A 7088-nucleotide genomic window follows, 5' to 3' on the forward strand; every position below is an offset into this window, starting at 1 on the left:
ACCACAGCTCAAAGGCATCAATTCTTCTTCTATCCTCCCTAGTCATTGTCCAACTCTCTGATGCATAACAAGTGATTGCAAAGACCATGGACTGTATCAAGCGCACCTTAGTCTCAAGAGAGACACCGTTGCTCTTGAGTACTTTAGAGAGGTCCCTAACAGCAGACTTTCCCATCGCAATACTTTTTTTTATTTCCTGGCTGCTGGTGCCAAGAGTGTTGACCGTGGAGCCGAGCAAACTGAAGTTGTGAACAATCTCAATCTCTTCGCCATCCATCCTGATGCTATCAATTGGTCCAGTGGTGAGAATCTTTGTCTTCTTGACATTGAGCTTCAGTTCATACTGAAGGCTGCAGTCCTTGACCCTCTGCAGCAAGTGCATGAGGTCCTCCTCAGTTTTGGCAAGCAGAGTTGTGTCATCTGCATAACGCAGATTGTTAATAGATCTTCCACCAATCCTGACGCCACACTTCTCCTCATAGAGCCCAGCCTTTTGGATAATCTGCTCTGCATATAGGTTGAAAAGGTATGGAGACAGGACATATCCCTGGTGTACACCCTCCCTAATTTTGAACCATGCAGTGTTACCCTGCTCTGTTCTGACAACTGCCTCTTGGTCCAAGTATAGGTTTCGCATTAGCACGATTAAATGTTCTGGGATTCCCATTTTCTCAGAGTCAGCCACAGTTTGTTATGATCCACACAGTCAAACGCCTTTGCATAATCAATGAAACACAGATAGACATTCTTCTGGTATTTCCTGCTTTCAGCTAAGATCCATCTAACATCAGCTACAATATCCCTAGTACCACGACCCCTTCTAAACCCACTGCTCCACATATTGCTTGTCTGTCAGATTCTCCTCTAAATCTAAACATTCAGATTAAGACAGACTAGGAAGAAGGATTGGCCATCCACTTCTGAAATAGCTGGCCTCTGAAAACCCTATGCGTATGTACTCTGCCCTATAGGGTCACAATAAATTAGAATTAACCTAAAAGAAGTGGGATGGATTGACATCGTGACTGCAACAATGTATTTGAGCATCATACAGGTTGTGAGAATGGCACAGGCTAGGATAAGATTTCAATCTGTTTGTTCATAGGACCACTCTGAATTGTAGTCAACACCTAATAACTTAGCTGACGCATAGTTGACCCGCCACTGGGGTTTCAGAGATTGTTAATTGCACAGGAGGAGACTGCCCATCCTTCTCCAGCAGAGCAGCTGGTGATTCAAACTGCCTGCCTTCAGGATTAGAGCACAGTTTCTTACCGCTAGACCACTAGAGCTTCTTAGGACAACAACAACAAAACAACAATGACTCTCTAAACTCATGTGGGAATGACTCATAGGGGACCGTCTCGTGGGTTCCTGAGGCTGGCAATAACACAGGAGGAGATTTCTCATCTTTCTCCTGTGCAGCTGCTGATGGATTCCAACCACTAGACAGGTGACACCTTTGGGTTCACAGCACAACGCCCTACAGACTAACAACAACATTCTGTATATATCTGGTGGTCCAGTGGTAAGGAGCTGTGCTGAAATCCTGAGGCATGAGATTCATATCTACCAGCCGCTCCACAGGAGAAGGATGGACAATCTTTTCCTGTGCAGTTTACTGACAGCAGAGTAGCTGGTGAGTTGGGACTGTTTGCCTTTGAATCAGTAGCCCAAGTCTTTGTCAGTAGGCCACCAGAGCTCCTATTGTTGTTATCATGTGCCGTCAATTCACCTGCAACTCATAATGACCCTATCTATGCACTATCGCTCTGAATCCTGACCTCTCCTAAGCCAATCTCACTGTCTCTGACACACCTACCCTCATTACCCCAGTTACTGTGTCAATCCATCTCATCTGGGATCTTTCTTTCCTGTGCTGTCCCTTCACCCTTCTGAGCATGATGTCCTTCTCCTAGGACTGGTCCTGCCTGACCACACGCCCAAAAGATGTGAGACAGCTTCAAAATCTTTGCCTCTACTTGGTTTCACCCTATCCATGACAGACTTGTTTGTTCCCTTGGAAGTCCAACGCTCTTCTCCAGCACTACAACTCAAAAGCATGGATTCTTCTGTTATCCTCTGTCAAGTCAGAACCAACTCATAGCTGACCCTCCAGTGGGCTTTCTGATACAGTAATTCCCATGGGAGGAGATTGCCTACCTTTGTCCCTCAGAGCAGCTGGTGGATTTGAACCAGTGCAACTCCTTACAACTAGGCCATTGGAGCTTATATCCCCCACCCCCCCTCCACACTTACCTATCTTCACACACACACACACACACACACACACACACACACACACACACACACTGTTATTTTCTGTATAGGCATCCACTTCAATTTATAACAAACAGGAGATCCCCACCCAAATTAAGAAAGAGGGCATTCCTAGGGCACGAGTACAACCCACCCTTTTACCACAGAGTGCTTTTATATATGCAAGATCCTCAGTTTCTGTTCCCTGCTTCTAAACTGCATCTCCCCATCGAGTTCTCTATCTCTGTTCAAGGGGATCCCTAGAAAGACCTCAGAGGGCAACTGAGGGCAGCGTGAGAATAGGGATGTCAGGCCACCTTGGGGCCAGGGAGAGAGGTACGGTTCAGCTACACCACTGCCCTAAGTCCAGGTAGTGGGGGGAGTGGGAGTTAGGGGGTGCTCTGTTGATCCTCTGGAGGACTGAGGTACCTCGAGTGTTCCCCCCACCTGGCCCAGGGCAAAGCATCTGGAAGATGGTCTCCACTTGGCACCGTTGAAAACAGTCTCCTCTCTCTCCTGCATGTGCCTGTGAACACAATGTTAACAAGGGAGAAACAAAAACGCCTCACTTTATTTACATATAATTTTATGACATCAGATTGTCACAAAAGGATTCACATTCTAACTTTGAATTCCCAACAAACTATCACAGCTAGTATTGCTTGCTTGCTTCTTTGTACTGTAATTTTTGCTTTCAAATCCTTCTGATAACTCCTGATTTCACGGAGTGCCACAGTACCAGGCCTGTAGTGAAGCTTCTTTTTCACCCCACCAGTAGAGGGCACGCTCTTGCGAGTGGCTTTTGTCGCCAGCTGCTTCCTGGGTGCTTTCCCACCGGTTGATTTGCAGGCGGTCTGCTTTGTACGAGCCATGATATAAACACCTCTTCACTTACCCCCCCTTCGTTGGCTGGAGCTCCATGGCGCTGGCTTCGGAGAGCAACGGCGGCACGGCGGCGGCTGCAAACACCCTGCCTTGATTTTTTGATATATGAAGCTCAAGGGGGCGGGAGGGATGTTCTCTGTTTGCAGTTCTCTGCCAGAGACTAATACTGCTCATTTCATTTCCTGATGGTTGGTGGAAATCACTCTGTTGTCGAGAAGGAAGGTAGTTTTTCTGCATTCTCCTGGGGAGTGGTCCAGTTGCAGAAGCCCTCCCAGGAATGAGGGCTAGGTAAGGGTGGGTCTGAGGGTACACATGGGATGAATGGATGCACAGAGGGACCCAGAGTCTCCTGAAGGTGGTATCAGATTAGCTGTGGGGGAGAGAATGGGGAGGGGCCAAGGAGTGGGGCTGCCCTGGTCATGTAAATGGGGACGAGGTAATGACTCAACCTGGAGAAGAGACTGTAAACATAGAAGGAAGGCAGAAGTCAGGCTAATCTCTGCCTGGGAAGCTGGCTGGCTGCCTTTATTCAGTCCTCGCCTCGTGGACAAGTTGCCTTCAAGGTGGAGTGGTGATACGGTGGGTTTCAGAATTGATACTGCTCCCCACAGGATCTTCAGTGACAGAGATCTTCTGGAAGTAGGTCACCAGAACGTTCTTTTTTTTTTTTCTATAATTATATTTTATTAATTTTCATAAACATTTACAGAGATTTTGGGTTTCCATTCATTCATTGTTGCACTATTCTCTCTACCCTCCTCCCAGTTTGATCTTGTCCAAATGCCACAGTGCTTGTCAAAGCCAGTTCTGATTAATCTTCTTTGTCAGTGTGTCCTTTGCCATTCCCTATCAGTCCTCCCTGAGAGAGACTTCACCCTGAGTCATAAGGAAAAGGGGATGGCGTATTCTCTTAGCTACTTCCTGCTGAAAAGGGACGCTGTGGGTTTCAGGGTGAAGATCTTCTCTCACTACTCTAAAGGGCCCCTTTGGCAGTAGGAAACACATAGACTGTTATGGAGATTGATTTTGGAATTTAGATGCACTCTTATTGATTGTGCTTGGCCGTACATGTTCATATCCTTGAAGATGTATCATGGGGGTGTTGCAACCTAGAAGACACAAATTTGACTAACAAGTTATAAGTACATGAGTCCAAAAATTATGGAAAAGTAAAAGAAAAGATTCTTTCATTGTTTTACAAACCCTCCCCCAGGTCCCCTCCACCATGTAGCCCTCGCTCTAGTCTCCTGTGATGACAGAAATACCCAGTTATATCTCTCTTTTAAACGGTTCTCTCCCTCCTCTGTTTCAGTGCAGTATACATTATTGAACCCATCTTACTCAGTCTCTCCCCAACCCCAAGGACAGTCCCATTCTACAACAGTGGCATCATGTAATATTTGTCCTTTTGTGACTGGGATATTTCACTCAGCATAATCAGAACGTTCTTCTAAATTGTCTCCGGTTGGGAATATCAACACCAACTAGGAAGCGGAAGTAGCGGTGTGCTTCCCTCTGGCAGCCAGACCACAATCTACACAGCAGCCTCAGCAGAGAACCAGAGACTGACATGAGACAGCACTGACTTGGGACTGCTGCCCTACGGAGCCAGAGCCAGATCTTCAACCACGCTTGCTGGAGGACTGAGGGACAACACCATCACGGGCAGGACTGTGGGAACTTTGTAACATTGATCTAAACCATGAGGCTGAAGATCAAAGGGCCTGTGACCAAGCTTGAGAAGCTGCCTGGACTGAGGGATTGTATCCTGCTGCCAACCTGAATTGTAGCCTGTTAACTTCCCTTTAAGTCCCATAACCGGTGGTGGTGAGGGGGGAGTGTGTGTGTGTGTGTGTGTGTGTGTGTAAAAAAAGTTTCTGGAGGAGTCCAACCACCAACCTTTGGGCAAGTGCATCACTGTGTGTAATTGTGTGTACTCACGACAGCACATTAAATTGGCTAGAAAATTAACTTGTGGTCAACAGAAATAAGGACAGACACATATTGCTCAAAGAATTTTTATGCCAATAGGAAAACAGGAGTCAGTGTCTTACTCAAAGACTTTGTCCAACTGACATACTCAACGCAACATTGACAGTTGTCATCTTGGAGCAGGGCACTGCTTCCTCATCAGGGTGAAACTGGAATCATAGGAGATTTCATTTCCGTACAACAGTACCCAGTCCTTATTTTCACAGGTCAAGACTGAGTCCTTTCAGACCACCTTGAAGCCTGTGTGTTTGTGTCTGTGTATTGGAGGTAGAGGAAGAGGAGGAGGAAGAGGGGCTGATGGTTGGTGGGTTTGAACCATAAACCTTTTGGTTAGCAGTCAAATTCTTTGTCCTCAGAATTATGAGGTTTTCTATCTCATTGTTGTTAGATACCACTGAGCCGACTATCACAGCAATCTTATGAATATCCTTTGCTGTTATTAAGTGTCATGGAGTCAGAACTGACCCATAGCTGACGCCTAGGCTGTCTTCAGAAGCAGTGAATTGGCATGGGAGGAGATTATCCATCTTTCTCCCTAATGGATTCTTTAACAATGTTCATACATAAACTTCTCATTATTGCTTTTCCTTCCACTAGAAAAATAAAGCAGAGACATGGAGAGCAAACACATTTGACTATAAAGTCTGAGGGAATTGTTAGAGTGATAGAACTGTCATGGATCCTGATTGTGGCGGTGATTACACTTTTGCATTTGTCAAAACTCACTAAACTACACACACATATCCCTGAATTTTACTGTTTATAAATAATAACAAGGTGCTCTGGTGGCCTAGTGGCAAGAATCTGTGCTGCAATCCCGAAGGCATGCGGTTCGAGGTTACCAGCTGCTCGACGGGAGAATGATGGGTAATCTTCCTCCCTCCTCCCGAGCGATGAACTGCCTCTGAAAATCTGCTGGAGGGTCAGTGATGGGTCAGTTCCGACTCTATGGTACACAACAGCAACAAATAATGACAAACAAGAAATGTACTTGGCCTAGTGGCAAGGACCTGCAACTACAATCCCAGAGGCGCACGGTTTGAATCCACCAGATGCTTTGCCGGGGAAGGAGGGACAATCTCCTCCTGTACCAGTCAGGTCTGATTTGACGGTACACGCACACAAAAATAATAATAATAAAAAAAAGAAATGTACTTGGAATTTCAGTTTAAACAACTGTTAAAAGATGTTGCCAAGACAATGGGGGAAAGTTGAATACCGCCTGGCTATTAAAGAATTTCTGTTAATTTTTTTTATATGCGATAGTGCATTGTGGTTATGTAAGGAAGTGCATCCTTTCTTTAAAAAATGTTTCTTGAGTATAACAATCTGGAACAAATGGTGAATTGTGGGGAGGAGAAGGGAAGTGGGCATAGGAGGGAGGAAGAAAATGTGAAACAATGAAAGAAATGAAAATACAACAAAAGCAATAAACCCCCACCCCATGAATATTACTTGTTCTACTAAACATAATGTACATGAATGAAGTAATGTAAAAAAATCAATAAATGATATTCTGATGGAAAATCCATCTCATGGAGGTCTTCCTCGGTTTCGCTGACCCTCCATCTTTCCAGGAAGTAGAATCTCCTCATAATATGTCCAAAATATGAGAGACGAAGTTTCACAATCTTTGCCTCCAAGGAGCACTCTGGCTGCATTTTCCCCCAAAACTTTTGGCAGTCCATGGGCTATTCAGTACTCTTATCTAATACCACATCTCAAAGGCATCAATTCTTCTGTCATCCTTATAAAGCCACTGCTTTCAAGTCAGTTTTGACTCATGATGAATTTCTACCAACTTTTCAATCTGTAAGTCTATATGGAAGAGGACTGCCTGTCTTTTCTTCTAAAGAACAGCTGGTGAATTCACACTGCTAACCTTTCGATTAACAGTCCACTATGCACTAGGGCCTTTTCATATTGTAAAAACAATGTAGCTGATACAGGGC

General features: G+C 45.2%; 1 pseudogene; it reads left to right on the forward strand.

Annotated features, from left to right (window-relative positions):
* The first annotated feature begins 3178 nt into the window (after nucleotides 1-3178).
* Nucleotides 3179-7088, forward strand: part of LOC102846632 — a 9945-nt pseudogene continuing 6035 nt past the window's right edge.

This window comes from Elephantulus edwardii, unplaced genomic scaffold (genome assembly GCF_000299155.1).
Source record: "Elephantulus edwardii isolate Elephantulus edwardi_28Jun2011 unplaced genomic scaffold, EleEdw1.0 scaffold00302, whole genome shotgun sequence".
Classification (NCBI taxonomy): Eukaryota; Metazoa; Chordata; class Mammalia; order Macroscelidea; family Macroscelididae; genus Elephantulus; species Elephantulus edwardii.